Raw genomic sequence first — 9,939 nt, forward strand, 5'->3', positions numbered from 1 at the left:
ACATTACAATGCTAACAGGAAAAAGCAAGCTATAGAACTATGTGCAGTGAATGATTCTAACCACTAAAAATGTACACAGTGGAGGAGAAACAAGGAAATAAAGCAACTGTAACAAATGCTCTCTTCAGATAAGGAGCTAGAGATAATGGGGGGTGGGAAGAGGGAAGTTTCTCTGTAGTTTCCAAAATGTCTAAAATGAGTATATATTACTTTAACAATTAAACTTACTGTTTTGTGTCCCTCACCCAAAACAGTTTTAACCTAGAACTTCCTGATTGTTTCTAAAAACAAGTCCCGAGGTTATTTGTCCTTTTTAAGGTACCGTGATACCAATTAATAAGGGAAATAGGGCTTACTAAAAAACAAAATGTGGAGAATTTATTTAGGTTGAAAGAAACCTCTGTATTTCATACAGTCCTAACTCCTTGTTAAATAACCCTCACTTCTTTGCATAATAGCTCCAACCTGAGGCGGGACACTGGACAAAGAAAAATTTAATGGTGGTCAGCAGACACCCCCCACCCCCTGCTAACACTTGCAAAGATACCTCTCTAGGACCTCCTGACACAACACTGCATAATTCACTGTACAAAGTACAAAAAGACTGGTTCGAAGAAGTATTAAATAGAACTTATTATCAACACATTATCAATGTAGCTGATTACCAAGTCTAATCTAATCAATACAATATTTCTTTTGACCTAGCTGGTCATGTCCTTTAATTTCTCTATTTTATCATCTGCCTAACTGCACTTCTCTCCACCACATTATTATTAAGAGTATGCATGGGGCACCTGGGTGGCTCAGTCGGTTAAGCCTCAGACTTCGGCTCAGGTCATGGTCTTGCGGTTCATGAGTTCAAGCCCCACATCCCCACTGGAGCTTGTTTTGGATTCTGAGTCTCCCTGTCTCTCTCTCTGCCCTCCCTCCCTTGCTCACACTCTGTCTCTCTCAAAAATGAACATAAAAAAAAATTTTTTTAAAGAGTATGTTTAATATCTCCAGAGATAATTTGTCTAGTACCTACTCCAGCGACTTGCTTCTCTAAGCTTTTCCCTAAGATCTTGTTTTCTACCCAACTTCACCAACCCACTTCTGTGGCCATTCTCTAAAATTTGTCATTAACCATTACTGGACTTTTTTTTTTTTTAAACGTTTATTCATTATTGAGAGACAGAGCAAGACAGAACATGAGTATGGGAGGGGCAGAGAGAGGAGGAGACACAGAATCTGAAGCAGGCTCCAGGCTCTGAGCAAGCAGTCAGCACAGAGCCTGATGTGGGGCTCGAACTCACACACGAGATCATGACCTGAGCCGAAGTCGGATGCTTAACCGACTGAGCCACCCAGGTGCCCCAACTATTACTGGACTTTTAAAACATGTATTTCAGGGGCACCTGGCTGGCTCAGTCGGTAGTGCATACAACTCTTGATTTCTTGATTTCATAAGTTCAAGCCCTGTGTTGGGCATAGAGCCTACTTAATTAAAAACAACAACAAAACATGTATTTCAGTAGTTTCATCATCTGACCACCACTTTCTAAATTCCAGCAAATTTCCTCCTCCTACTATTCAGTTTGATAAAACTTCAAATAACTGGGATGGCCAGTTCATTAACTTTACCCCTTTTTTACTGTATATCAAGACTCTTCAAGTCCTTACTTCCCTTTTATCTCATTTAGATCTCATGGTCCATCCTTTTATCCATATGCATACCTCCATAATTTCCTTCCTCTCCCTTAGTTTCCATCAAATAACTTACTTTAAAAAATGCAAACCTAAAATGTAAACCTAAAAAACAAACCAAAAAACCAAAAACCAAAAACCAAAAAACCAAAAAAAACCCAAAACAACAACAACAACAAAATGTAAACCACCTAAAATCATTGTTGCACTATATGCTAACTAACTTGGAAATGAATTACAGAAAAAATAAATAAATAAAAATTAGAAATAAACTTTATTATCACAACCATTAAAAAAAATGTAAACCAGCAAAATAATGCCTTCCTACTTATTGATACATTAAAAAAACTGAATATGTCCACACAAGGAAGAAGGAGATTTGGTGCAAATCACTTTACCGTGAATTTATGACCTCAAAAGACCCCTTGCAATTTCCAGCAATCCTTCCATAGTTTCAGAGTCAATCTAACTTATCAGTCTGTGAGGGCTGTTTCATAACTTTTTACTCCTTCAATTACAAATGGCCCCTACCTTCTCTTCACCTTTACTAATGACCATCCTTATTATTTCACTGAAAAAAATAAAAACACAATCTGCCTTATCTTCCTACTTCCAAATAGGACAACCTGGCTGTCTGTAGGCTTATATTCTTCTTTCTCTCTTTATTACCATGCATGAACTATCTCTGCTCTTAACTAAGGCTAAAGTTTCCATCCATACCATGGATTACATTTCCTCTCACCTGTTCAAGATATTTGCTCCCCAGAATATGCTTTTTTCCTTGCATCTTCAAAGTTTGGCCCTTGGCTAAATCTTTTCTTATTTCTAAATCAGTAAGAAAGATCTGTGCTATCTATACTGTAATGTCTCCCATTTAAATTTCTACATACTCTATTAAAACACTGTTAAATTCAGTGAATGACTAAATTAATGTTTTTCAGGAATATGCCTCTATTTGGTTCCTAATTGTGAGGATAACCATATCTCATTCCTCATCCCCCAGTTCTTCCACTCTCCTTTCACAGACCAACTAATCTCTGGAAAAGGAAACATATAGTTTCTAAACTTTCAGTCCTCTAATGCTAGGAAAGCTCCTAATATGGTATTAAGCCTGAAGTAAAGAAGGAATAGTGCATATTAGTCTTCTTGAACGGTCCCCTTTTAGTTGAATGTAAAGATTTTGCATTTTGGACTATATTTTTTTATTATGGACACAAATTCTACCAACAAATAAAATGCCTGAGGATAACATAGACAATCCTTGCTTGGCACAGTAGTGCACACAATAAAAATGTAAGCTGAAGCTATAAAAAATGATAATAATAAATGGGAAAAAAATCACAATTGTCCATGAATTTAAAAATTTTTATCACATTAAAAACACTCTTACTATTGGTACACATGTACAGTGAGGTGAAAAAGTAAAATTAATACTCATTTAGTTTACTGTAGCAAAATATTAGAAGCATTGAAAATTAAAATTTTTTTCTTTGTAAAAACTTGTATTTTTGAAAATATTTTTAAAGTTTATTTATTTCCAAGATTATTTATTTTGAAAGAGAGAGAGAGCAAATAGGGCAAGGGGCAGAGAGAGGAGAGAGAATCCCAAGCAGGCACCATACTGTGAACACAGAGCTTGATGTGGGTCTCAATCCTACGTACCATGAGATCATGGCCTGAGCCAAAATCGATACTTAACTGACTGAGCCACCCAGGTGCCCCTATTTTATTCTGAGAGAGAGAGGGCATGCACACACATGGGAGGGACAGAAAGAGGAAGAGACAGAGAATCCCAAGCAGGCTCCACACTGTTAGCATGGAGCCCAATGTGGGGCTCAAACTCACAAAGTACGAGATCATGACCTGAGCCGAAATTAGAGTCGGACACTTAACTGAGCCACCCAGGTGCCCCATCTTGTAAAAACTTTTTCAAAATTATTGTTTTATTCTTAATTATATGTTTAAGATGATCTGGTTATATAGCCAAATGCTTTGGGGTCAAAAGAGGCATGGGTGCACTGGTAGCTCTGCCACCAATATCACAAGTCCAGGGTATCCCAAACTGCCACTGACTCCTCTACTCCCTGTCTGTGACCAGACAACCATGAGAGTAGCTCCCAGGTGGCAGGATCTCCTAGTGGTCTTATCATATTTTGAATAATACTGTAGGACCTCTTTTACTTGACCATGGCCACCCCAGCTCTGCAAGATCAGCAGGAGTAGTTGGGGTTGAACAAGCTCTGAATGGTCAGCAGTTTCAAAGGAGCAATTACTCTGTGCTTCAGCATGTCCAAATCCAACTCCATTCAGATCAGGGCGTTATTGGCATTGCCTCAGAGTTTGCAGTTCAGCTCACTCTACGTTACTTCAAGGGGCTTCAAGGAATCTGCAAAGTCTTTGAATACTTACATGCAAAATTGTGCATGGTGACAAATTACGCAATTACAAAATGGGCAAAGGATCTGAAAAGACATTTCACTAAAGAAGATACACAGATGGCCAATATGCACAAGAAAAGATGTTCAATATCATCAGTCATTAGAAAAATGAAAATAAAAACTTCAACGAGATGCCACTTCACAACCACTAGGGTGGATATAACAACAACAACAACAACAACAACAAAGGACAAGAAAATTGTTGAAGAGGATGTGGAGAAAATGGAACCCTCACATATTGCTAATGAGAATATAAAATGGTGCAGCTGCTATGGAAAACAGTTTGGCAGTTTCTCAAAAAGTTAAACATAGAGTTGCCATATGATCCAGCAATTCCACTCCCAGGTATACACATCTAGGAGAACTGAAATTATGTTCAAATGAAAATTTGTACATGAATGTGCAGTGTTGGTCATAATAACCAAAAGGAAGAAACAACCTAAATGTTAATTAATTGATGAATGGATAAACAAAATGTGGTATAACCATACAACAAAATATTATTCATTAATAAAAAGTAAAGAAGTACTGATATAAAACACAACATGGATGAACCTTATGAAAACATTATGCTTAATCAAAGAAGCCAGACACAAAAGGCCACATATTGTAAAAAGGTCACATACTGTGTGAATCTATACTAATGGTTGCCAGGGGTGGGAAGAGGGGAGAATAAGGAGTGATTGTTACATGTACAGGTTTTCTTTTGGGAGACATGAAAACGCTCTGGGTTTAAAATAGTTGTGATGGTTGCACAACCTTGTGAACATACTAAATACTACTGAACTCTTTAAAATGGTGAATTTTATGGGGCACCTGGGTGCCTCAGTAGGTTAAACGTCTGACTCTTGATTTCAGCTCAGGTCATGGTCTCACAGTTGTGAGATCCAGCCCTGTGTTGGGTTCTGCACTATCAGTACAGAGTCTGCCTGGGATTCTCTCTCCCTCTCTCTGCTCCTCCCCCACTCTCACATGCACATTCTCTCTCTCTCTCTCTCTCTCTCTCAAAATAAATAAATAAACACTTAAAATGGTGGATTTTATAATGTATTAATTCTGTTTCAGAGTTAATTGAAAGACATTCTACAAAATAATTGGCCAGTCCTCTTCAAAAGTTTATCGTCATGAAAGACAAAAAAAGACTGAGGAACTGTCTCAGATTGTTAGATATTAAGAAGCCTTGACAACTTGGGAATGCAAACTGGTGCAGCCACTCTGGAAAACAGTATGGAGGTTCCTCAAAAAATTAAAAATAGAACTACCCTATGACCCAGCAATTGCACTACTAGATATTTATCCAAGGGATACAGGTATGCTGTTTCAAAGGGGTACATGTACCCCAATGTTTACAGCAGCACTATCGACAATAGCCAAAGTACAGAACGAGCCCAAATGTCAATCAACGGATGAATGGATAAAGAAGATGTGGTATATATATACAATGGAGTATTATCCGGCAATCAAAAAGAATGAAATCTTGCCATGGATGGAACTAGAGAGGGTATTATGCTAAGCAAAATTAATCGGAGAAAGACAAATATTATATGACTTCAATCACATGAGGACTTTTAAGATACAAAACAAATGGACATACAGGAAGGGAAGCAAAAATAATATAAAAACAGGGAAGGAGACAAAACATAAGAGACTCTTAAATATGGAGAACAGAGGGTTGCAGGAGGGGTTGAGGGAGGGGGGGACAGGCTAAATGGGTAAGGGGCATTAAGGAATCTACTCCTGAAATCTCTGTTGCACCATATGCTAACTAACTTGGATACAAATTAAAAAAAAAAAAAAAAGAAGAAGAAGACTTGACAACTAAATGCAATGTGGGAAACTGGATTGGGTACTGGAACAGAAAAAGGACATTAGTAGGACAAATGGCTAAATCTGAATAAAGTCTACAGATTCGTTAGTAGTACTGAATTAATGTTAAATTTCTTATTTAGATATTTTAAACACAGTTTCGTAAAATGTTAACGTTAGGGAAAGTTGAGTGAGAAGTATACAAGAAGTTTGTGTATTATTTTTCCAAGTCTAAAATTATTTCAAAATAAAAAAGTTGAAAAAATGGGGGCGCCTGGGTGGCTCAGTCAGTTGAGTGTCTGACTTCAGCTCAGGTCATGATCTCATGGTTTGTGGGTTCAAGCCCCACGTCAGGCTCTGTGCTCAGAGCCTGGAGCCTGCTTTGGATTCTGTGCCTCCCCCTCTCTTTGCCCCTCCCCCACTCACACTGTGTGTCTCTCTCTCTCTTTCAAAAATAAATAAATATTAAAAAAAAATTTTTTTAAGTTAAAAAAATTAACACGGTGTAAGTCAGGGACTAGCAAATTTTTTCTGTAAATGCCATATAATAAATATTTTAGACTTTGTGAACCATATGGTCTATGGGCAACTACTCAACTCTTCTGCCAAAGACAATCTGTAAATTAATGGGTGTGGCTGTGTTCCAATAACATGTTATAGTTTTAATTTTCCTTTAATTTTCACATATCACAAAATGTCCTTCTTCTTTTTTTTAATGTTTATTTTTGAAAGAAAGAGGGAGAGTGTGAGTGGGGGAGGGGCAGAGAGGGGGAGACAGAGAATCAGAAGTGGGTTCCACTCTGATAGCAGAGAGCCTTGAGTGGGACTCGAACTCACGAACTGGGAGACCATGACCTGAGCCAAAGTCAGACACTTGATCAGTTCAGCCACCCAGGTGCCCTGAAAATATCATTCTTCTTTGGATTTATTCTCCACCATTTAAAAATGTAAACTTCATCCCTACCTCACATGCCATCCAAAAACAGACAATGGAGCAAGATTTGGCCCATAGGCCATAAAACGCAGACTCTCTAGGTCAGAATTTGCCAAAGTTAGGGGCACCTGGCTGGCTCACTCGGAAGAGCATGAAACTCTTGATCTTGGGGTCATGAGTTCAAGCCCCATGTTGGGTGTAGAGATTACTTAAATAAACTTAAAAAAAAAAAAGTATTTGCCAATGTGTGCTTCAATTAAAAAAAAACACAGTGTTTTAGGGGTGCCTGAGTGATTCAGTCAGTTGAGCATCTGACTTTGGCTCAGGTCATGATTTCACAGTTCATGGGTTCAAGGGTTTGTGCTGACAGCAAGAAGCCTGCTTTAGATTCTCTGTCTCCCTCTCTCTCTGCTCCTCCTGGGCGTGCGCTCTCTCTCTCAAAAATAAATAAACAGTAAAAAAAAAGTGCTTTACATCAATTAAGTTTGGCGACAGTACATTAAACAAGATTAGACATGTTTCTTTATTACAGGATATCTCAGTGCCTTTAATGTGGTACTATACACTGAGAAGTTCCAAGAAAAGATAATGATATACAGCATTTTCCAAATTTATTTTTACTATAGAACACTTTTTTTCAGAGGCATGTCTTAAGACTAGTGGCCTGAAGAACACACTTTGGAAATGCCAATTTAGGTGCTTTTTGAAAAGGAAATGTTCAGATTAAGAAGTGTTAAAGACATCACCAAATTACAATCATTTTACCCACCACCTGGATAATATCTGAAAAAGCATTCACATCCTTTTTGTTTAATCCTAGGAAACACAAGCAAAGCAGGAAGGTGAACACAAGCAGGAAGTCTTGGCTCAAACCCAAACTATTTTGGGGGGTGGAAAGGATGTGAGAATTGGGTCATAATATGGAATCTTTGTTCCACAGGGCAATGTAAGCATTCCTACAGGTTTTGAAAAAGTTATCTGCTTGGAGTTTTCCTATCCACAGAATAGGAACTTTGACATTTGATTAGAAAGCTGAAAGATATGCTAGGAGCATTATCTGTAGTTTATGTTAGTGAGGATGAACTGGCAAGTCATGTCCCTAAGAGGACTGGTTTTAAATGCTGGATGAAAAGTTGGCTGACAGATTGCAAAAATTCTCTCATTAGACACAACAGCTATACAACACATTGCTGGAGAGAGGATTAAAGAGGGATTTACATCCCAGGGAGGAAAGGCTGGCCTGAACAACCCTAAGCGGCCCTTCTGATCAAGGGTCCTCAATTCCATGATCTTCAAAGAGTTCACTGGTTTCTACTGATCCAACACAAAGTCTTTAGCAGCATTTCCAAGTTATTCTAAGAACATAAGCTACAAACCAATAGGGTGGGGAATCTCCTTAGTTATTCAACAATAATGGGCCATTCCAAAGTCCTTGAAAAGAAGGATAGTGCACAGGACAACCAGGAACAGACTGCATTAATTCAAACCCACTGGCCTTCTAGAAAATGTAGGCTGGTGGGGATGGAGGTGTCAAGAAGAGAAGCCAGAAAAAAGAAGTCAATCAGCACCAGAAAGATTCAAAATAGTTATTCAGAATCACACATTTCAAATTGCAAAAGACTGCCATCTAATACCTATATACCTCCTTCAACAGGGAGTTCATTACCTTTGAAGGCAATCCATTCCATTGCTGGTCATCTCTGACCAGCATTAAGTTCTTCTATGAAGTCAAAACCTTCTCTTCCTGTAGAATCCACTTATTGGTCCTAGTCTGCCTCTTTCAACCCCAAAGATAAAAGTGGAAGCGCTCTTAACCATAACAATTCCCTGCCCCCCCCCCCCCCCTTTAAAGACAGTTTCCTTCCACTGCTCTCTTTTCTGGGCTAAACATCCCATCTTTCAAAGATCCGGAACCAGCTCCAGCTGCTTCAAACCAAAGAATGGATAACTAGTTCCCACAGCAGGAAAGCACTTAAAATCAGTGGGCTTCAAACATCAGTATGTACAGAACCCCTGAGGTGTACGTTCAAAACGCAGTTTCCCAGGTTCCAACCCAGATTCTAATTCAGAGGTCTTATCTGAGTCTGAATGCAGAGGAATGCATTCACAGTCTGAATGCAGGTAACCTGCATTGTAAAGCATGTTCCCAGGGCATTTCAAAGCGGTGTAAGAACCATATTTTGACAAACACTGCCCTGTTTTACAAATGAGGAAACTGAGGGGCGCCTGGGTGGCTCAGTTGGTTGAGTGTCTGACTCAGATCATGATCTCGTGCGGTTCCTGAGTTCGAGCCCCGCGTCGGGCTCTGTGCTGACAGCTCAGAGCCTGGAGCCTGCTTCAGATTCTGTGTCCCCCTCTCTCTCCACCCCACCCCTGCCTGTGCTCTGTCTCTGTCTTTAAAAAATGAATAAACATTAAAAAAAATGAGGAAACTGAGGCCCAATAAAGGGAATGGATTGGGTCCATAGCGCACAATTAAAGTGGCTAAGTCTCTAATCGGCTCCCTTACTGCCAAGCCCAACTCTGTCCCCCACGATTCCCGGCCTTGGCCTCTCCACTCGAGGTAAAATCATTACAAGCACATCCATCTGAGAGAGGCGGCCTCAGGCCAGAGCCAAAGAGTTAGAATGAGTCCCTGCCTGGAAAGGAGAGCGTGTGGGAGCCATTTCCCTTCTCGTGGCCTCAGTTTCCCAAACTGTAATCACAGGACGGTAGAACACAACGCCAGCTCGAGCTCTCTTCTGGGGCGGAGGGCGCGGGGCAGAGCCGAGGTTGTTGTCTCTGCGCCGCTCGGGCAGGTGTCTCAACCCGTGGGCCCGGTAAAGGCAGAAACCCTGCCCGCGTCTCTCAACCTCGACGGCCCGTACGCTGCCACCCTAGCCCATCATGTACCTACCTCTATTCAATTAATGCCTCTGAGGACACCCCAGCTTATCCATCCGTCGTCCGCCCCGCCAGTCGTTGCCTTCAGGCTGTCGGATAAAACCTGCAATTCCCTCCGACGCGGACTCCGGTCACCTGACACAGGGCCGCCCCTCTCCGAGGGACTTCCGGCTACAACCGGAAGAGGTTGGT

General features: G+C 40.2%; 1 protein-coding gene across 1 annotated transcript in view; it reads right to left on the bottom strand.

Annotated features, from left to right (window-relative positions):
- The window catches only part of RNF185 (ring finger protein 185), a 36,613-nt gene extending 26,695 nt beyond the window's left edge, over positions 1-9,918 (bottom strand). The window contains exon 1 of the mRNA XM_015081495.3: positions 9,761-9,918. The gene's annotated coding sequence lies outside the window, so the exon portion shown is untranslated. The remainder of the gene's footprint in view (positions 1-9,760) is intronic.
- Positions 9,919-9,939: the final 21 nt, after the last annotated feature.

Source organism: Acinonyx jubatus, chromosome D3 (assembly GCF_027475565.1).
Source record: "Acinonyx jubatus isolate Ajub_Pintada_27869175 chromosome D3, VMU_Ajub_asm_v1.0, whole genome shotgun sequence".
NCBI classification, from domain to species: domain Eukaryota; kingdom Metazoa; phylum Chordata; class Mammalia; order Carnivora; family Felidae; genus Acinonyx; species Acinonyx jubatus.